Here is a 22,500-nt window from a genome sequence, read left to right as displayed (position 1 = left end):
TAAAAAGAAATTATTTAAGACAGTCGAAAGGTGAAAAGAAATATATACATTGGAAAAGAAGAAATGTGGATATGATACAGCGGAAAGGAAAAATAGAAAATAACATTGGAAAGGAAGAAAGGAAGGAGGAAATAACTTAGTACGGTTGATTGTGAGGAAAGTGAGAGTTTATGAATGGTAGAGAAGGTGAAAGGAAATCGTGTGTGTTCAAAAATGCTGGAAAACAATGGAATAACTGAATAGAGATAAATGAAAAAAAAAGAAACGAAATATATAAAAGCTTTAGGAAAATAACATGTCAACGTTGGTAAATGTTTGAAAATGATGATAATAAAGAACACAAGATATTATTAGCATAGAAAATAACTAACGAAATACACCACTTTTATAAATACCATAACACAGGAAAGTAACAATGTAAAAAGTGGAAGGAATTTTGCAGTAGAAAAGAAAGAAAGAGAAAGAGAGAGAAAGAGAGGGAGCAAGAGAAACAAAACCCCCAAAAACGTACATAAAAAATAAAATAAAAGAATGTGAAGGAAATAATAAATAAATGCACGAAGGAATTGCAGAGTGAGTAGAGAAATACGTACATTGTCATTTTCACTCAAGCGAAGAAACGAACGAAGGAAAAAAAAAAAGAGGAGGAAATACAGGAAATAATACAGAAAGATCCATTACTTCCCACTATGACGAAGGAAAAGTGAAGGCTACGCTGAATTGTGCATGTGCGTGTGCGTGTGTGTGTGTGTATATGTGTGTGTACGTATGTGCGTTGCTGACTTGAGAATGTTAAAGCGATGAATCTAAGGGAATATTAACTGTGTGTGTCTCTCCCTCTTTATCATCGTTACGTCTCTTCGTCTCCCGCACTTCGCCTCTTCCCCCTGCGGGTTTCAGGACACTTTTCTTATATTCTGAAGGTAAGTTGAGTGATTTGTGTTTTGTTAATCTCATTGATGTACCGCTATTAATGCACTTCCTCCTCCTCCTCATCTTTCTTCCCTCTCCTCCTTCTTCTTCCTCCTTCTCCTCCTTCTTCTTCTTCTTCTTCTTCTCCTCCTTCCTCTTCTTCTTCTTCTTCTTCTTCCTTCTCCTCCTTCTTATTCCTTCTTCTCTTCCTTCTTCTTCTTCCTTCTCCTCCTTCCTCTTCTTCTTCTTCTTCTTTTCTTCCTTCTCCTCCTTCTTATTCCTTCTTCTCTTCCTTCTTCTTCTTCCTTCTCCTCCTTCTTATTCCTTCTTCTCTTCCTTCTTCTTCTCCTTCTCCTCCTCCTTTTCTTTTCTTCTCCTCCTCCTCCTTCTTCTTCCTTCTCTTCCTCCTTCTTCTCTTCTTTTTCTCCTCCTTCTCCTCTTCTTCTTCTTCCTCCTACTTCCTTCTCCTTTTCTTCCTTCTCCTTTTCTTCTTCCTCCTCCTCCTCCTCCTCCTTTTATTTCCTGTTTCCGTTATTCATTCGATGTTCTTACTGTTATTTCTACGTTATTTTTTTTGTTATTCGAGAAGATAATTTTGTGAGGAACGTGAATGAGTCTGATTTTTCTTCATTCCCATAGCATATCTGTCTGCTCCATAATATTTACTCATCGTTTCTTTAAGTAACGCCTTTACTGCTATTTGTGGGATTTTTTCCTTAATTTCTAACCATCCCGAGACATCTTTCCTTATTTCACAGCAATTTCCAAACTTTGTGTTGCTTAAAAGTTTGAAAATTTTCTCTTTTTTCATCATCTTTCGTGTGTTTGTTTCTATATATTCATTTTTTTTTATTTATACCATGTGGTCTTTTCACACTTTTTGGGGTACCTCCTATCTCAAAGCCCACCCGCTAGGAAACTGTTGCCCCGAGTGAGGAAGCCCAACCTACACTCGGACTGTGGACAGGATTCGAACCCGTGCGCTTGGAGACCCCTCGGACACCAAAGCACGCATGGTTCGGCTGTATGTGTTTGGTACGATTTGAACCTCTGTCTTAGCGCCGTGAATTGTTGCATATCTTAGTAAGAGGGTTGATTAATCAGAGAGGAAGAAAAAATAGTAGTGATGATGATACTAGTGAAAGAATTAATTAGTCAGAGAGAAAAGGAAAGAAAATGATGATAGTAATAGTGATGATAAGAAAGTTAAATGATGTTGTGGTATTATTGTTAGTGAACGAGTGGTGCTTTTGTCTTTTTTTATTGTTTATTTTGTTTGGTTTATTGATGTTAGTTATTTTTTTTTATTTTTCTTTATTAGTCTCTCTCTCTCTCCCTCTCTCTCTCTCTCTCTCTCTCTCTCTCTCTCTCTCTCTCTCTCTCTCTCTCTCTCTCTCTCTCTCTCTCTCTCTCTCTCTCTCTCTCTCTCACTCAATCATTTACCCATTCACACATATTCATACATTCGTCCATTCATAAAGTTAACCATTCGTTTTACTCTTTTCCATTGACTATTTGTTTATTCAGTCAGTCACTTTCTATCCATCCTCGGCTTCAATAGAAAACGAGAAGAGAGCAGACGATCAACTCTTGTCGCTTGTCCTGCAAAAAAAAAAAAAAAAAGACAAAAAAAAGACAGAGGTGAAAAAAAGATAATTAATATTCATGCCTCGTTACTATGAGGAAGAGAACGTGATGGAATGAGTAAGTGTGTGTGTGTGTGTGTGTGTGTGTGTGTGTGTATGTGTGTGGTAATCAGAGGGTAGGTGATGCGAGGTGAAAAGTGAGAGAAGTGAAGGAGGAGTGAGGTATTATAACTGTGAGAACTCTTGAAGTGAGTGAAGTTAGGAGCATTACAGAGAGTTATGCTTAGTGTAATGGGAGGAAATGAAGGATGAAGGCTGAAGGATGTGAAGAAACTGTAAGATGGTTAGGTTAGGTTAGGTGAGTGTGGGAGAGGAGGAAGGAAGGCAAGGACAGAGAGAGAGAGAGAGAGAGAGAGAGAGAGAGAGAGAGAGAGAGAGAGAGGAGTTGCTATGTAGAAAAAAACTAAATTCTCTTTACGTTACCTTGCTTGGAGAAAACGAGGAAATAACCAAAGATTTACCTTGCTTTATTCTCTCTCTCTCTCTCTCTCTCTCTCTCTCTCTCTCTCTCTCTCTCTCTCTCTCTCCACTCGTTCACCTTCCTCCGTATGAGTGTACCGCTGTTATTCCCCTACCTCCACCACCTCCTCCTCCTCCTCCTCCTCCTCCTCCTCCTCCTCCTCCTCCTCTGCTTCTTCACTTCCTTTCTTTGCTTGTTTCCGTGATTTAATTGGTGTTCTTACTGTTATTTTTACGTTATTTCTTGTTGTTTGTGAAGGTGATTTTGTAAAGAACGTGGATGAGTTTGTGATTCACGTGAGAAGGTTTTAGAATTCCGGATAAGAGAGGTTGTATCATTTGTTATGTATGTTTCAGGTTAATGGTACCTTCCCTTCCCGTCTCTCTCTCTCTCTCTCTCTCTCTCTCTCTCTCTCTCTCTCTCTCTCTCTCTCTCTCTCTCTCTCCTAGTGTCAGTATTAGTAGTAGTAATATTTGTAGTAATAGCAGTTCTAGTTGATTATTTTTATCATTATTATTATGGTTATCATTAGTAGTAGTGGTAGCAGTAGTTGTAGTAGCTATAATGATAACCGTAGCAGCAGTAGTAGTAGTAGTAGTAGTAGTAGTAGTAGTAGTAGTAGTAGTCGTAGTCGTTGTTGTTGTAGTAATAGCAGCAGTTGTTGTTTTAGTAGTGAAAGTATAAACCTTTAATGTTTTCCTACTGTGACATTTTTCTCCTGCTGTCAGATCCTCCTTACATCGTTTCAAGCAGGAAGAAAAGTGAAACGGGATTAGAACCGAAGATGTCAGTGGGTTTACGTTAACTCTCACTTCTGTACCACTGCTCTCTCTCTCTCTCTCTCTCTCTCTCTCTCTCTCTCTTGCTTATTGCTGTTTTTATGGTCTCATTTTTGTTACAACGTGTGGTCTGTATAAAGTGTGGTGATGAAAGAATTGTGACCTTGCTCGCCAGAGAGAGAGAGAGAGAGAGAGAGAGAGAGAGAGAGAGAGAGAGAGAGAGAGAGAGAGAGAGAGAGAGAGAGGTGAATTAAAGGAGAGATTATGACACTTCCTCTTCCTTTTATTCTTCCTCCTCCTCCTCCTCCTCCTCCTCCTCCTCCTCCTCCTCCTCCTCCTCTTCCTCCTCCTCCTCCTTTTGATCTTGTTATCGATCTTCATGTTTTTGTTAATAATTAATTTCTTTTCCTTCGTCGTGTTCCTGTCCTTGTCTTTATTCTTTATATTGTTTTTGTTTCTTTTTATTCTTGTTCTTCTGTTGGTTTTTCTTTTCTTTTTCCTTTTCTTCTTCTTATGTCCTTTTCTTTCCTATCTCTCTCTCTCTCTCTCTCTCTCTCTCTCTCTCTCTCTCTCTCTCTCTCTCTCTCTCTCTCTCTCTCTCTCTCTCTCTCTCTCTCTCTCTCTCTCTCAGGAATGCAAACAGTGTGTGCTCAGTAGCGCCAACATGCGTCCGATACAATGAGACACCAGCGAACAGTGAAACTCGTGGCACTGCTGTGTGTGTGTGTGTGTGTGTGTGTGTGTGTGTGTGTGTGTGTGTGTGTGTGTGTGTGTGTGTGTGTGTGTGTGTGTGTGTGTGTGTGTGTGTGTGTGTGCGCGCGTGTGTGTGTGAGTGCCCCTGTGCAGTATGTGAGTGAGTGTGATACCTCCCGCCGACCCCCTGCCAGTGTGAGAGGGATACAAGAAAACAGCAAGGTTACAGCGACGGTCACAACTCGACTGGTTACTTTCACCACCGCGGTACTACAGTGTTCAGTACTCGACGCCAGCCGCCTCGTAACCTTGCACTTAAAACTAGACCAATTAGCCCGATAGACTGCTGAATGTCATATGAGGCTGAGTACTGACAAAAGGCTAAGAATCGTGCATCATAAGCAGCGATATGAATGGTCACTAAATCGCGGCTGCCAGTAAGGAAAGGAATATTGAGACGATGGGGTTTAAATTTGAATACCACGACTTTAAATCACGTTCACTCCGGTGTTGTCTTTAAGCCCTTCAGTACCATGACGCATTTTCTTATTCTTTCTGCTTACTAACTGACGATTTTATGCACCTTCAGAAATTTATGTAGGGAATTAGAATAGTGAAGATTGTGGCTATTAATCTTCTGACCTCTATAGACCATTCCTAATATAAATAAAATCGTCTAATCATACCCAAAACTCATGGTAAAAAATGAGTTCCAGTACTGAAGAGTTTGAAATGCTTTTGTTATAGTGAAGGCATTAAAAATCACCTCTTATCTACTCTTCATCTGGTACTTTATCTGATTAGTAATAAGTTATTTTGTGAGCCTTAGGAAAGTGTGTCTGGTGTTGAAAGAGTTAAAAGGGTTAGAGGAATGAAGGGTTTTGTGTTGGAGGAATTATAGGAGTAGGAGGGAAGCTGTGCAGAGTCAGTGGCTGTTAGAATGAGAGGAAATGTACAATAAGCAGAAATAGTATGAAAAAAAAAAAAAATGAAAATAGAAAATACAAAAAAAAGATGTGGTTGTATATTAACTCTTTATTCTATCTATTTGTTTACTTATTTTTATTTTGCATCCATATTTTTCGGCTGCTTCCGTCAAGGGGTGCCACAGCAGATCAACTTTCCTCAGCCACACCCATTAAAAGCCACTTTTTATCCACTGCATTCATAAACCCTCAGGTCTTCCAATTTTTTTTATCTTCCACTCTTTCTCGTGCCAGTTAAATTCACGTGTAGAATTCTTCACCTCACCTCTCACACCCATTACAAACACGTATTCATTCCCAGCACTTATAAACCTGCTAGATATTCCTGTATTTTACTGGGTAGATTTATATCCAGCATCCTTTTCCTCACGTGTTCCTCGCCTTTCCTCTTGTGCTCAGACCACCTCAGTCTATTACAAACCTTCTCTCTGGTTCTTCTCTCTGGTCCTCCTCTCTTTCTCTGCATCTTCCTGAAAGTTTACTGTCTTTTCCCCCTCATTTGAATCTATCTCTAGCGTCCTCCTCTTTATACAGAAGGAAAAGAAGGAAAAAAACAGCGTAAAATCAGTCTACGTGAATCTGCATAATATGAACACAGCTTTCTTCTCGGCGTCTCACTCTCCGCAGCACGCCAAGGTCAGTGAAGGTCGCTAGCCTGGAGGAACAAGCATCGGAAAGAATAACACGTGCAAAAAAAAAAAAAAAGGAGCCAGTGCATCAATTGTTACCCGTGAATGCATCAAAGAGTTGCAGCACTGGATAAATGTCACGGCAGTTGCTCAGCTTACTAAAAAAGTCTTGTCGTTTTCTTCTTCTTACTGGTCGTTAAAAAAAAGATGTTCCATTATTTTGTTGTTGTTGTTGTTGTTGTTGTTGTTGTTTTCTCTATTTCTTCTTTTATAACTATCTTAATTATTCAAGTGTATGGGATCTCATCATTTCGTCTTTGTCTTTCCTATTTCTTCATTATTTCTTTCTTTGTCTTTCCTATTCCTTCATTATTTCTTTTTTTGTCTTTTTATTCATTCATTATTTCTTCATTGTTTCCTTATTACTGTTACTTTTCTCCTTTATTGCCCTTTTATGTCCTTATGCTTCTTCTTGTCCTGTTTCGTATAAAAGCAAAGAAAAAAGTAAGAAAAAGAAAGCTGCTTTATTTTTCCATCCCTCATTCATTATACACTTTATTATTCATTCTTGGTTCCTTCTTTATCCCTTTTTTTTATTCTTTCTTTAATCCTTCTTACATTTTCTTTACTCCTTCATTATTTCTTCACCATTTCTTCATTGTTTCATCATTCTATCAATTCAACATCATGACATGTCCATTGTCTTATAAACATGAAAAAAATATCTTTATTCTCAACTCCTTCAGTACTCCTTCATCATTATCTTCTTATTATCAGAAAAAAAACATCTTATTCTCCATAACAGCCTTCTTATTTTTCCTCTCATATATGGAGGCCTTCAATTTTTCCCCTGTCTTATTCCAGTGCGTGTGTTGAAAGAGAGAGGGACTGAAGTGATGTGTGGGGAGGAACCTTCTCATTTTTCTATCTTGCTTTCGTATCGAGGCCTGTATTCTGAAACGCTTTGCTCTCTCACCATCACTGCTTTCCAAAGGCTCCAGTTGAAGATACTCGTGTTTTTAAGAGTATTTTTATGACGCTGGTGATAGATTGGTAAGGTTTCTAGTTTATTAAAAGGAGACAACTGTCTTAAAAATCCATCTAGTTGTCTCTGTGGCCTTGAAAAATTGTCGTTGTGAGAGGGAAGGATGTTTCATAATACGGGCGCAGGAGTAATATTCTAAAGCAGTCCGATTCCTTCTTAAATAGGCTTATGTTGATTCACAGTCTTTTGTTTTTTGTTATTTCACATTTTTCTCGTATTTTCTCTACTTTTTTCCATATTCCTCCTTTTCGTTTTTTCCTTTTATTTTCTTTTTGTTCTTTCATCTTCCTCATTTTCTTTCTCCCTCTTTCTCCTTGTTTTAATTTTTTTTCTTTTTCTATCTCTTTTTTTCTTTTTCTCATTCCTATTTCTTTATTCTCCTTCCTCCTCTTTCTCTTTTGTTTTCTCCTTTTCTCTTTCTTCTTCTTGATCATTCTTTCTCCTTCTTTGTCATTGTCTTTCCTTTTCATTAATCCCTTCCTTTTCCTTTCTCCTTTTTCTTTCTCTTTCCTTTTCTCTTTCTCATTTTCGTTACCTCCTTCATTTCTTATAGTGTAGTTACTCATACTTGCCATTTTTTTCTTTCTTCCTCTTTTATTTTGTCTTTTGCTCCTTCCTGTCTTCATTCCATTTCTTTTCCCTTATATCTCCTATTCCTCTTCCTCGTCTTGGTATGTTTTTTTTTTCTTTTGTTTCTGTCTAATTATCACGTCACTCTGTTCTTCTTCCTCTTTTCCTTTTCATCATTATACAGTCATTCTTTTGTTTCTACTTATTTTTATACATCTCGTTTCCTCCTCTTCTTTATTTTTTTCTTAATCATTGTTTTTGTCCATATTCCCTTCCTTCTCCTCCTCCTTCTTTCTCTTACTCCTCCTTCTTCCTCCTCCTCCTCCTCTTCCCCCTCCTCCTTCTTCTCCGCCTCCTCCCCCGCTGCTTCTTATCCTTCTGTTTTTGTGTTATGTCTATTTAAATATTCCTTCTCTTTTCTGTTATTCTTTCTTCTCTTTCTCCTGTTTGTCATGTATTTTTCTTATATTCCCTCCTTTTCCTCCACTTCCTCCTCCTCCTCTTCTTCCTCCTCTCCTTATCCTGTTGTCTATTTACATATTCCTTCATTCCTTTTGTTTTTCTTTCTTCTTCTCCAGTTACTTTTGCATTTTTGTTATATTCCCTCCTCCTCCTCCTCCTCCTCCTCCTCCTCCTCCTCTCTTTATCCTTCTATTTACATATCCCTTCTCTCTTCTGTTCTTTTTACCTCCTCCAGTTATCTTTGCATTTTTCTTATTCCCTCCTCCTCCTCCTCCTCCTCCTCCAAAAACATCTTGCATAACACCCTTCCTTGCCTCAAGCACCTAATTCTCAACCTAATTAGTATTCCTCCTCATCTTAACCCTCCTTCCTCTTCCTCCTCATCATCCCCTCCCTCCCGCTCCTTCCCCCGCGCTTCCTTGACCCTCGTCCTTCTCCTCCACGTCCAGCAGCCTGAGGGGAGGAGGAGGAGGAGGAGGAGGAGGAGGAGGAAGAGGAGGAGGAGGGTACAAGTGGTCCAGTGAACTTTACCCTTTAGAAAGGTCGCCATGTTACTTTCTGCACCTTCGCGAGGTTTTCATTCTGGTTGATATATCCGTGTGGTGTTGATTCCTCCTCCTCCTCCTCCTCCTCCTCCTCCTCCTCCTCCTCTTCCTCCTGCTCCTCCTCCTCCTTCCCCTCAGGCTGCTCCTTGTGTCCATTCTATAATACTGGTAATTAGTGTAGGAAAGTGAAATCAAGCAGTCTGCCAAGGGTATGCGAGTCTGTTGTTGTTTGTGTTCGTTTAATCATAAGAAGAATCATTCCTCCTCCTCCTCCTCCTCCTCCTCTTCTTTCTCCTCCTTTTTCTTCTTCTCCTCCTCCTCACCATCATAAGAAAATACATAATTCAAAATCTTCCTCTTACTCCTTTCCCTCCTCATTTTCTTCCTCCTCCTCATTCTTTTTCTTCCTCCTCCTCATTCTTTTTCTTCCTCCTCCTCCTCCTTCTTTTCCTTCTCCTCCTCCTCCTCCTCCTCCTCCTCCTCCTCCTCCTCCTCCTCCTCCTCCTCCTCCTCCTCCTCCTCCTAGAATCCACTGGAAACTATTGATAAACAGTTGGGTCTCTCGTAAGGACTAACTTTAAAGAAAACACAGATGATCCGTTGTGTTTCTGGTGTTTCTTCTTGCTGTTCTGCCACTGATGACCTTACAGTGGGCTTTCATAAGGACTAAGCTCAAAGGTCACAGGGATGATCAGACAGGCCTACATCTTAAACACTTCAGCTCTTTACTCTCTTACTTCGATCACTTTCAGTAGGCTCCCGTGGAAGTTAGTCTGGTTCTCAAGGATGTTTTTGTGGTTCTAGAGAAAGTTCAACAAGGATTCTGCATCATCAGGGGAAAAAATACCCGTGAGAACCAGACGCATCATCCCTGTGGCCTTTGAAAATAGTCTTGGTGAGGGAATGAAGCGTATCTGCTGGTTTCATTTCCACTGAGTCTTGCGGTTTTATTCAGAAATGCCTTGCTTTCTCACCGCGACAGTTTTTCAAGGCCACGAAGACAACTAGCCAGGTTTTTCAAGACAGTTTCTCCTTAAAATAAACTAGAATTCTTGCTAACCCATCACCCAATAGAGATATCCTTAAAAGCATGAGTATCTTCAACTAGAATCTTCGGAAAGTAGTGAAGGTGAGAGAGCAAAACGTTTCAGAATACGAGATTTAATCGCAAACACTGGAATCTGGTAATATTGTGTCACCCTCCATTTTAATAAGAACTCTTCCTTTTTTTTTTTTTTATAACATGTAGACTCTCACGTTATTGAACTTCCACTGCTGCCGGTAAACAGTAGCCAAGCGAGGTTTGAAAGAATACGAAGCTGGATAAAAAAAAAAATAATGTCTCCTGTTTCAAGAAAGGAAAGGAGGAAAGGAAGAGAACGGAGGAGTAAATTGTAGAGAAGTAAAGTCATTTGAGTAAATATTATGTTCGTGTGGTAAGAGAGAGAGAGAGAGAGAGAGAGAGAGAGAGAGAGAGAGAGAGAGAGAGAGAGAGAGAGAGAGAGAGGAAAAGGGAAGTTCTGTAGATCAAAGAAAATGGAACAAAGAAATTTAAGCAAACAGGAATAGTAGAAAACTGGAAGGATAGAATATGGAAGAAGGGAGGAGGAGGAGGAGGAGGAGGAGGAAAAGGAAGATAAGTAGAAGAAGGAATAGTAGTAGAACTTGATGATAGCAGGAGAAAGTCATGGAAAACAAGGAGAATAAAAAGAACGAGGAGGAGGAGAAGGAGAAGGAGGAGGAGGAGAAGGAGGAGGAGGAAGAGAAGCAAAAGAAGGAGTAGACGTAAAAATTGATGATAGCAAGAAGAATAAGACAATGAAGAACAAGGAGGATAAGAAGAACAAGGAGGAGGAGGAGGAGGAGGAGGAGGAGGAGGAGGAGGAGGAGGAGGAGGAGAAAATAGTAACTCCACACTGAGCAACATTCCTAAACGCCTTGCTAATATTAGACATCGTTTGAATATCTTACTTAGAGAGAGAGGGAGAGGAGAGGAGAGGCTGTGTTTGTTTGAAGTATTGAAAGGGAGAGTTGGAGGAATGGGTACCTACTGAGAAGTGGGTCCTGTTAGAAAGTTACCTCCATTCTTACCTTCCCTCCCTCCATGTCTCCCTCCTTCCCTCTCTCCCTCCTTCCCTCTCTTCCTCCCTCCCTTCGTCCCTCCCTCCCTCCCTCCCTCCAGTCTCTCTTCCTCCTTCTAGTCCTTCCAAATTTCCTTTTTTATCTTATCTTTTTCTTGTTCGCTGTTGTTGTTTTGGTGGTAGTGTTGGTGGTGGTGGTAGTGATAGTGGTAGCAGAGGTGGTGGTGGTGGTGGTCTTCTTCTTTTCTTTTTTTTTTTCCTTTTTTTCTTCTTTTTTTTCTCCTCCGTTTCTTCTTCTTTTTCTTCTTCTTCTTCTTCTCCTTCTCCTTCTCCTTCTCCTTCTCCTTCTCCTTCTCCTTTTCCTTTTCCTTTTCCTTTTCCTTTTCCTTCTTCTTCTTCTTCTTCTTCTTCTTCTTCTTCTTTTGCTTCTGCTTCTGCTTCTGCTGCTGCTGCTGCTGCTTCTTCTACGTCTTATTCCTCCTCCTCCTCCGTCTTGTCTTGTAGTGTAAGACTTTGCCTTCATTTCTCTCTCTCTCTCTCTCTCTCTCTCTCTCTCTGGTGGTGGTGGTGGTGAACTTTTTATTGACGGGTCGAGTGTGGTAATAGAACGGTGGTGGTGGTGGTGGTAGTGGTGGTGGTGGTAGGGGGGGCTGCAGTAGTTCAAACTGGTAATTTCAATGAAGTGAAGATTGGACGAGGTTACTCAGGTACAGTGATAGTAGTGGTGGTGGTGGTGGTACTGGTGGTGGTGTTTGTTGTGATGGTGGTGGCAGTGGTGATGCTTATCATGAAGTTCTTGTTTTCTTTTTCTACGTCTTTTCTTTCACCTTCTCCTCCTTTTTTTTCATCACCTTCATCTTCATCTTCTCTTCTCTTTTCATCTAAACTTGAATGAGAGGTGGATGAGAGAAGCCTTCAGCTGTACTATATTGTATCTGAACCCTACATCTAATTAGAAACAGCTACAAAACATCCACATAAGGACCTAAAGATCTGCTGCTGCTTGACTTTCCTTTACAATTAATCTCCGTGTATTTCTTTAATAAGAACGAGAAGATTACACCATCACTACCACCACCACCACCACCACCACCGCCACTACCCAACCAAAACAATACTTCTAAAACAATAATGAATGACAGTCTAGAGAACGAATAGAGGAGGGCGAGGAGAAGACTTGTGAAATTGAGAGCAGGCGAGAAAGCAGGGCGGGAAGCACCAACACCACTGGAACACGGCAGGAATACGGGAGCAGCAGGGAAGGTTGACCGAGTGAGTGAGTTTGACGTCCATTGAGGTTACCCTGAGTTAGTAGTCACCGTACATGTTCCTTCTTGACTGTACAGGAGGGGAGGATAGCGCAATTTAAAGAGCTCTTACCACCTCTCTCTCTCTCTCTCTCTCTCTCTCTCTCTCTCTAGGTTGTTTGTGAAATATGCGTAGGATAAGCAAACGGAAAGATAGATAGATAGATAGATAGATAGACAGATTTTTTAGAAGTACGATTTATATGAATGAAAAGATAGGTTGATAGATAAGTAGATAGTGAACAGATAGAGATAGATAGATAGACAGACAGATAGATAGATAGTAGTAGTAGTAGTAGTAGTAGTAGTAGTAGTAGTAGTAGTAGTAGTAGCAGTAGTAGTAGTAGTAGTAGTAGTAGTAGTAGTAGTAGTAGTAGTAGCAGTAGTAGTAATAGTAGTAGTAGCAATAGTAGTAGTGGGAGTAGCAGTAGTAGTAGCAATAGTTGTAGTAGTAGTAGTAGTAGTAGTAGTAGTAGTAGTAATAATAGTAGTAGTAGTAATAGTAGTAGTAGTAGTAGTAGTCGTGGTAATAATAGTGGTAATAGTAGTTTCATCTGTCCTCCTCCCCTCATACCACTCCTTCCCTCTCCTCCCACATCCTCTTCCTCCTCACCTCTCGTCCTCCTCCCTTCATCATCCTTCATTCTCTCTCTCTCTCTCTCTCTCTCTCTCTCTCTCTCTCTCTCTCTCTCTCTCTCTCTCTCTCTCTCTCTCTCTTCATGCATCCATTCCTTAATTTCTTTAGCTTTTAATTTTCATTGCATTTCTTTCTTTTCCTTTTGTCTAATTTGCTTTCATCTTTGTTGTTTTTCTTTCTGTTTACTTTTCTTTACATTTTTCTTTGTTATTTATTTATGCTTTTATTCAATTTTATTTATATTTTCTTCATTTTTGTTTTTTTCTCCTTTTCTTTTCTTGATTTTCTTTCCTTTCCTACCTTATTCGTTCCTTCCTTTATTCCTTCTTTCTTTTCTACCCTCCTTCACATCCATTTATTGTCTTTCCATCCCTTCTTTTTTCTCTTCCCTACTTAATTCTTATTTATTCATTCTCTCCTTTTCCTTCTTTCCTTCCTTTTTATTTTTTTCGTCTCATCTTTTCTTCGTCTCCCTTCAGTTTTTTTTTCATTCCTTCTCTCCTTTCCGCCATGTCTCCTTCCTTCCTTCCTTGCTTCCTTCCTTCGTCCTTGGTCACATTAAGTGCTATTGAAGGCGTGAAGAGGAGCCACTGCCCTCCTTTCCTCCTTCCCTCCTTTCCTCCCTCCTTCCCTCCCTCCCCTCCTTCCTCTCTCCTGCCTCCGTCTCTCCACCACCAGCATGACTGACGACGGAGGAGGGAGGAGGAGGAGGAGGAGGAGGAGGAGGAGGAGGAGGAGGAGAAGAGGTAAGAGTAAGAGGAGGGAGGGAGGGAGCAAGCGAATGAAGGGAATGACAGCTGATGGAGGGCACTGAAGAGTCATTGGAAGAGGAAGATAAAAGGAGGAGGAGGAGGAGGAGGAGGAGGAGGAGGAGGTGGTGGTAACCGAAAGAGAATAAATGTTTTGGTGTATAACATGATTCAGAGAGAGAGAGAGAGAGAGAGAGAGAGAGAGAGAGAGAGAGAGAGAGAGAGAGCTGTTATGACTGCATGCGGAGACAGGACGTGAGGAGAGGAAGAGATGAGGGGAAGGAAGAATAGAGGGGATGTGGAGGGGATGTGAATAGAGGGATGGATGGGTGGATGACTGAGAGAGAAAACGAGGGAAGGTAATAGGAGGTAAGTGGTGGACGGGAGAGGGGTTGGAGGGGAAAGGAGGGGAGTGGAGTGTAGTAAGAGAGAAAGGGGAGACAAGGAGGGACATCTGAATTGGGAGAGGGGAGAAGATTATCGTGTTTGGGAAGAGGAGTGAGGGGAGATGATGGGGAAGAGAGGAGAGTTGTATGGAGGAGAAGGAAAGGCGAGGGAAGAAGAAGAAAGTATAGAAAAAATAAGTAAAGCATAGGGAAAGAAAAGAAAGGAAGAGTGAAAAAAGGGAAATAGAAAAGAGAATGTATTGATAGAAGAAAAGGGAAGGAAAAGAAAGAAAGGGTGAAGAAAAGGGAAGAAGAGAAGATAGAAAAAATAAATAGAAGAATAGGGAAGGAAAAGAAAAGAAGAGTGAAGAAAAGGGAAAAAGAGAAGAGAATGTATTAATAGATGGATTGATAGAAAAAAAGGGGAAGGATATTCATAGTGAAGAAGAGAGAAACGGGAGTCCTGTTATTTTGAAAGGATGAGAGAAGGCAAGGAGAATAAAGGAAACGAAACTTTATATCTACCATGATGTCCTTTATACTCAATCACTTCAAACTCTCGTAATAACTTTTAAAAGACTACAAGAATGAGAAGTCGTGTGCATTTCTCATCTTAATTACGCAGAGACTTTTGTTAAACAGTCTAGTCACTCACCCACACTCTTGAAAACGCTAATGAATGCCACAACAGCTATTTAACAGTAATCGAGTTAGAAGAAACAGTTAAGAACACAACAACACTATATTTTTTTTTTATTTTATAGCTAATCAAGAAACCTACCAACACTAAAAAATGAAGACGAAAAAACTTGCTCATAATATCGTTCCCGGAAAAGAGACACCTAAGACACAAGATCAGTTTAGTTAAAATAAGTGTATTGAAGTATTTAGAACGTGTGGTAGTAAAACTATTGGAGTTATGCCAAGCGAAAGTCACAAGGCCGGGAAACGAACAGTCATCAACTGATCTATGTAATTTCCCAGAAAACAGACACATAAAAGACACAAGAGGAGTTTAGTTTAGTTACTCTTGAAGCTCTTAAACTTATTACTCTATCTCTTCCCACGTGTACCTTTCCACTTCTTATCGCTGCGTGTGAGTGAGGCAGGACTCTTCACCTCGTCACCTTCACTCGCGGCCCGTGGTGGCGAGGCGAGGCAGGGGGTGAGGTGAAGGAGGGGAAGTGTTGGGTGGGGGGGAGGCGTGGTCGGGCTGAGGACAACGGTATTACAATCCTTATAGCGGCGCCTCGTTAAGATTCTTGCGGTAAAAGTTAAGTGTGTGAGGACGGGGTGAGGTGGGACGCTGTGTTACCCACGAGCTCAGAGCTCATTATTTGTGTGTGTGTGTGTGTGTGTGTGTGTGTGTGTGTGTGTGTGTGTGTGTGTGTGTGTGTAATTTGCATATTTGTCCGCCTATTTACTTTTCTATATATGGTATGAAGTATGGGAGAGATCAGCATGGTAAAGACAGCGGTTACAAGGTGGTGGTGGTGGTGGTATGATGGTGTGTAGCCTGTGGTGTTGTGGTCCGAGGGCAAGCCACGCCAACACCACCTTAGGCAGCTTGTTATGGGTGTTCTTCCTTATTCTTATGGATGTTTTTCCTTATAAATGATGCGATACCTTTGTCTGACCATCACGGAAATCACGGAGTCTTAAAAAACCCTTATAACTTCTTAAACCTGTTAACAATAGTGGAGTGAAGAGGTAGAAAGGTTTTTACAAGACACTTAACTAATCTGGATAACGCTTTTAGCTTTACCTTTTTTTTAACACTAAATCCTTCAGTAGGCCTTTTTCTGCCCTTTTATTAGCTCTTGGCCTGACTCCTTTACACACACACAAAAAAAAAGATAATTCCGTGGCGCGTTGTAGTGCGGATTAGGTTAGGAGCACAGTGGTATGGCCCAGTCTGCGTCTTGGGTAATAAAAAAAAAGTGTCTTGATAGCGGTAGGCCGAGGTGCTAATCAGGTGCGACACTCACATTCCTCAACCTAACTGCGCAGGTGGCCCGTCCTGACACTGCTCTCTGGCTCTGAGTGGTGGTGGGCCGTCGCTCTCTGCCTCCACCTTATAATATTCACATGAGCACCTATCATTGCCTACATTTGTTATTCTTGTTCTTTTGTTTGTAGTTGTGTTGTATCGCTCTGTGGTTCGTATTCTTAAACACTTCTGTTCTTCATCTCCATTACTTCAAAAGGCTTTATCTAAATTTACGCTAGTTTTTAAAGGTGTTATTACGGTTCTAGAGGCAGATTGACAAGATTCCTACATTATTAAAAGGAGCAACACTCTTGAAACCTCCGCTAATCATCCGTGTGGCCTTGGAAAGTAGTCGTGGTGAGAGAGCAAAGCGTTTCTGAATACGGAACTGTGTCTCCGTTCATGCCTCCACGTCACTCACTACTCGTTACCTCATCAACAGTCATACCAACACCCACGATTGTTGTTTTATTCCTTAGTTGATTCGTTTACAGTCACTCAAATGAATTAGTGCCATGTCGTAGTCGTATCTCTCTTTGCTTCCACACACTTCACTCGTTACTCGTTACCATGTCAGCAAATATCAATTCCTACACACACAATTTTTTGTAATTTGATTCCTTGCTGATTCGTTTACTGTTGCTCAATAATCTAATGCCATGTTGTATCGGTCCGTCCCCCAACACACACCTACACGTCACTCGCTATCTGTGAACATGTCAACAAACATTTATGCCAGCACTTCTGATTTTCCTGCGGTTTCATTCTTGTTCAATTGACTTTGTTTACGTCTACTTAAATTAATGTCATGTTTGTGTAAGTATTTCTCTCTTTCTCCGTCCACGTTTCACTCACGACCTAGCAAATATTCATACTTGCACCCACTACTTCATGAAATTCTATTCTTGTTGAGACAATTCCTTGCAGTTATTCAGATTTAGATATCTCACAAGAATTGAGATTGCCTTATCTTTCTCTTCTCACACCAGGAAAATATTTCAAGGCCACAGAGTTGATTCACCTTTATTTCAAGATAATTTTTTCAAAGTGAATATTCAGAATCCATAATGTTGAAAACACAGCTGAAAATCTCGATGACTTCCACGTGATCCTCTTAAAAACTGTTGAGTAGACGCGGAAATGTTTGGGAATATGGATCCGAGGAACATAGGGAAGGCATCAGGTGTGCACGTGGCTGCCGCTGTACAAAAACATGAATACCTATCCATAAGCTAACCTTCTGAAGCTACCATGTGACTCAACACTAAGAGTCTGATTACCGGGTGTATTCCAGTCATCTACCATTATTTTGAGAACCAATTCCTTCCTATTTCGTGATTTAAATCTTGAAACCCCGCTAATTCGCGCTCCAGGCTGATTACAAAACATAAGTAGTTGGTGTTGACTGGAGACACATCGCGTGATATTTGCCAGTGATGGTGGTAATGGTGGTGACGAGAGGTGATGGTGGTGGTCGTGTTCCCGCCAGCCCGCCGTCCTTGAGGTAACCCGCTACTGAGTGTGATTTTCCGTGGTCTAGCAATGAAGTCTGGTCTGGAGAAACGAGTTTGTTTTATCAGTGGATCCGTGAATGTGTCTTGTACTCACCCCACCAACCCCATCACCCTGCCATCCTGCCTCCTCATCATCTCACCTCACTACCCCACCACCACGTTATCTCATTGTCTGGCTTACAGTGTGCATTGTCGGATCAGTATCAACACCCAGCTTTGTCCGTGTGGTTAGGTTACAGCAGTGTGTCAGCGCTATCTTGCCTTGCTATGTGGACTGTATGAGACCTCTCGTGCATCCCAGACCCAGACTCACACAGACCAGCTTTTCGCAGTCTCACGCCAACCTTCCCTCTGTTGCCTCGCCTCGCCATCACCACCACCACCACTATCACAACCTGAGCGCTGCGTCACACACACACACACACACACACACACACACACACACACACACACACACACACGCATGATTGGGTAGATTGATTGATTGTTTGTTTGTTTATTGTTGTTGTTGTTGTTGCTGCTGCAGGTGGTGCTTTTGTTTGTCCTGTTGCTTCTGTCGTTGCTGTTGTTGTTGTTGCTGTTGTCTTGGCTATTGCTCTCCTCCTTCATCTCATGCTAACAACATCAGCAACAACAACAACAACAGTAACAAAAACAACAACAACGCTATCATCTTAACCTCTTCAGTACCATGACTCGTTTCCATATTCATTCTGCTTACTATTTGGTGATTTTATACAACCTCAGAAACTCATGTGGGGGATAAAATTAGTGAAGACTGTGATCATTAATCTTCTAACCTCCATAGACCCTTCCTAATGTCAATAAAATGGTCTAATCGTACACAAATCTCAAGGCAAAAATGTCCCAGTACTGAAGTGGTTAAAAGAGAGACTCAAGTTTGCTCTCCTCACAATGCAAAGACACGCTATGCTGGAATCTTTGGCCAGGTGGAGACGCTAACCTAACTCAGCTGGTTTTCCTTTCACACTGCGGCCTCTGAACACCTGTCCCACAACTCCTCTAAACCCCTGCTCCCCTGCCCCCTCCTGCTTCCCTGACCCCCCTGATCTCCTACCCCACCCTCTGCCCTGTTCACCTGGCACAAAACAGGTATAGGCCCGCTGAATCCAGAAGCTGCGGTGGTGACCTCTCATTCTGGCGCGCAGAGAGAGAGAGAGAGAGAGAGAGAGAGAGAGAGAGAGAGAGAGAGAGAGAGAGAGAGAGAGAGAGAGAACGATCGTAGTTGATGAGGAGGAAGATGCACTTGAGAACCTCCTGCTCCTCCTCCTCCTCCTCCTGCTGTTGCTGTTACTGTTTGTGCTCCTGTTCTTCCTGCTTCTGCTTTGCCTTTGTTCCTCCTCCTCCTCCTACTCTTCTTCTTCCTCTTCCTCCTCCTCCTTCTTCTCTACGATTTGCTTGTCTCCACCTACTCTTCTTCATCTTTTTCCTACTCCTCCTCCATCTACTCTTCGTCCTGCTTGTCTCCTCCTCCTCCTCCTCCTCCTCCTCTTCCCAAGGACAGTCAATAAAAACCATCAGGACAGAGACACATCCACACATACCAAGATAAATGACCAATAAGCATCCAGAATATTTAGCCAATCACCGAGCACCTGCACCAATGAAGGGCCAATCACCGGCCACCTGCCACAATGACCGACCAATCAGAACAGAGAATGCGTGACCAATCCAATTTTTTACGGGAGGGGGAAAAGTTTTGTTTGTGTGTGTGTGTGTGTGTGTGTGTGTGTGTGTGTGTGTGTGTGTGTGTGTGTGTGTGTGTGGTTTCAATAATGCATGAGTGTGTTTGAGCGTATGTGTAAATAATAAGAGTGTGTGTGTGTGTGTGTGTGTGTGTGTTTATATGCACCTTTGTCTGTCTGTCTGTCTGTCTATCTGTCTTGGCATATCTGTCTGTCTGTGTGTCTGTCTGTCTTTCATATCTATCTGTCTGTCTGTCAGTCTGTCTAATGAACTTCTATCCAAGAGCTTATGAAATTTAATATAAAAGAAGAGATATTATATATAACCTTATTTTCCTCTTACGTCCAGATGGTGAGGATAATGGTGGTGATGGTGATTGTGATGGTGACGGTGAAAGTGACTGATCCCAAACACACAACACTGATGATAATGATGGTGGTGTGATGGTACATGGTGATAACACGAAGGCACACTTGATAATGATGGTAATGGTGATGGTGATGGTGACGAAGGTGATGATGGCGAAAGATGAATGATACATAGTGATTTTATTCAAATACAATTGCTTAAACAGGATATGATACGGAGCTGGGTGACGGTGAAGGGTGAGAGGGAGGAAGGGGAAGGGGGAGGAAAGGAGGGAAGAGGGTGGGGGACGAGTGCAGGGCGAGGACGGAACGAGGACAGAGTGAAGTGGGAAGCTGCAGACAGACAGACAGAGAGAGAGAGAGAGAGAGAGAGAGAGAGAGAGAGAGAGAGAGAGAGAGAGAGAGAGAAGCAGGGCAGGGATGAATGGGAGAGAATTGGGAGATGCAGGGTTGTAGGGGATCTAGTGGGGGATGTGGATGGGGAGTTGTTTGGGTGGAGTTGAATGGAGTTGGATAGCAAGAGGACGGGACAGGGCGGAGGTGGGGCTGGGCGGAGTTGGGGCGGGGCAGGGAGGGGCAGGGCGGAGTTGGGGAGGGGCAGGGCATGGGCAGGGCGGGGTAGAATTGGGGCGGGGTTGTGGTTGCACGTGTAAGTCGTTTGATGCAAGAAGAAAGTGTAGGGGTCAAGGAGTAAGACAGGTTTACTCTCTCTCTCTCTCTCTCTCTCTCTCTCTCTCTCTCTCTCTCTCTCTCTCTCTCTCTCTCTCTCTCTCTCTCTCTCTCTCTCTTTTTAAAGGAAGGTTACATTAAAAAAAGAAAAAAAAACGAAGAAATAAAAAACGAAAACATCTGCATTTCTTATTCATTTTTTTTTCTTCTCCTTCTCCTCTTCCTCTCTCCTCCTCCTCTTCCTCTCTCCTCCTCCTTCTCCTCGTTCTTCTCCATCCCCTCCATTTCCTCCTCCTTTCTCCTCACTCCTCTCTGCTCCCTCCAATCTCCTCCAGTTCCTCAGATTTATCATAGTTTGTTCATCCTTTGTATTCCCTAGTGCTCCTTGTGTTCCTCCACCCACACTTGACCTTTGACTCCTGCTTCGGGAAGGTCATCTCACGGCGTGAATGACCCTGACCTGCTAACCTGTTCTCACGGCTATTCTTTGCAACTTCCGTAGTAGGGGGTGGGGGAAGGGAGAAGGTATGAGGGTAGGGGATGAGAGAGAGGGGAGAGCGGGGTATGTGCAAGATTTGTGACTGAAAGGAAGGAGAGGGGGAAGAAATGAGGAAGAGGAAGGGGATGGATAGGGGGAGGAAGAGGAGAAAGGGGAAGGAGGGAGTTAGAGAAATATGCCTGCCATGAGGGGGAAGAGAAAGGGAGAGGGGTGAAGAAGGGATGTGTAAAATGAAGGGAGGGATTAGGAAAAGGAGGAGGAGGAGCAGTAGTAGGAGGGATGAGAAGGGGAGGAAATGAAATGGACGGGAGAGAAACAGATAATGGGTTGAGGTAGGAAAGGAGAGAAGGGAAGAGGAAGGAACAAAGAAGGGAGTGAAGGAGACAATCGTGTGAGGTGATAAAAGGGAGGAATAGAGTAAATGAGAATAGCATGACAAATAAAAGGGATAAAAAGCAAAGTAAAGGAGAGAGGGCAAGAGATGAGAGAAGGAAAAAAAGAGAAGAGGCTGCAAGAGTGATAAATGTGAGAGTAGGAGAAAAAGAAGAGGGTGAAGAAAGAAAGAGGAAGGAAGTGAAAGAGAGAAATATGCTAGATTAGAAAAGAAAGGAGGGGAAGAAGAAGAGGAGATGAGGTAATGGAATCAAAGAAGAGTGGAAAGAGCAGGAGGAGGAGGAGGAGAAGGAGGAGGAGCAGAAGGAGGAGGAGGAGGAGGAGGAAGGTGGTGAATCATATATACAAGAACCAGTAAGAGGAATAATGAAGAAGAATAACATGAAGAAGAGCAGGACAGGAAATGCCTCATGAACGAATAGGAGAGGAGGAGGAAATATAAAGAAATTGGGGATGGTGATGATGGTGATGATGATGATGGTGAAAATGATAACATGTCCAACAATGTGCCTGGGTGCGGTGTAGGTGTGGTGGTGAGGGTGTGGTGGTGAGGGTGGCAGATGCACTATTGGGGTGTTAGTGTGGTGAATACGCAGCCTTGGTCGTGTGTGTGTGTGTGTGTGTGTGTGTGTGTGTGTGTGTGTGTGTGTGTGTGTGTGTGTGTGTGTGAAGAGGGTGGAAGACTGACAAATAGAGAGATTCACACAGGCTTGCTTCATAGAAGGAAAATGATAAGATAACAAGGAAGAAAGAAATGGAAAGGAATAAGAGGAAAGGAAGATACGCAAGAAGGAACATATGTAGGATAAAAAAAAAAAAGGCTAGTTAAAAGGACACATGAATAAAAAGAAAAAATGAAAGAAAAGATACGAAAAATAAAGCAATGGAGAGGCTGACATAAAATCAAGATGAATAGTAGATACATTAGTAAACAGCAAATAAGTCAACTTGATAGATAAGCTAATAGTAGAAAAGTTAGTCTCATAGATAAGTAATAGATAGATTAGCCTTACTCTTCTCCAGACTGACACACTGCTAGACTGACGGTAGGCAATTGATATCACTTGACTATCATGCTCACTGGGTTACTCCTAGCAGCCTCGCCTCGCCCCGCCCACCAGTGGCTGCCAGCTGTGGTCATTGGCGAAGCACGTGTTTGGTGACCAGAGGAGCGCATGTACAGTTGTCTCAAGGACTCTTATTTTGAATACTGGGCTTCCATTAGATCGAGTTTCTAATGTAACTGAAGGTTCGTGGAGGTCTTGGACTTGAATTACATTAAGTTTATAAGGACACAAAGTTTTAAACACAGCTTTCATCGGGTCAAGATTGTAAGGCTCCTCAAGGCTCACAGACAATTTGGGGTTCATTAAGATCTAGTTTATAAGATTCAAGGTTCTTAGAGAGATTGGGCATTAGATTAGATTTATAAGGCCACAGAATCTTTTTAAACACTGGGGTTCCATTCGATCA

At 42.0% G+C, this 22,500-nt stretch overlaps 1 protein-coding gene across 10 annotated transcripts in view; it reads left to right on the top strand.

The window, feature by feature from the left end:
* Nucleotides 1-22,500, top strand: part of LOC123507179 (mucin-5AC-like) — a 170,539-nt gene that overhangs the window by 24,176 nt on the left and 123,863 nt on the right. For all 10 annotated transcript variants that reach the window (XM_045259854.1, XM_045259855.1, XM_045259847.1 and 7 more), the window contains exon 2: nt 1-923. This exon is cut by the window's left edge and continues 176 nt beyond it. The gene's annotated coding sequence lies outside the window, so the exon portion shown is untranslated. The remainder of the gene's footprint in view (nt 924-22,500) is intronic.

The sequence above is a fragment of the Portunus trituberculatus genome, chromosome 21 (genome assembly GCF_017591435.1).
Source record: "Portunus trituberculatus isolate SZX2019 chromosome 21, ASM1759143v1, whole genome shotgun sequence".
Lineage (NCBI taxonomy): Eukaryota > Metazoa > Arthropoda > Malacostraca > Decapoda > Portunidae > Portunus > Portunus trituberculatus.
This window is presented reverse-complemented; position numbering and strand designations above follow the sequence as displayed.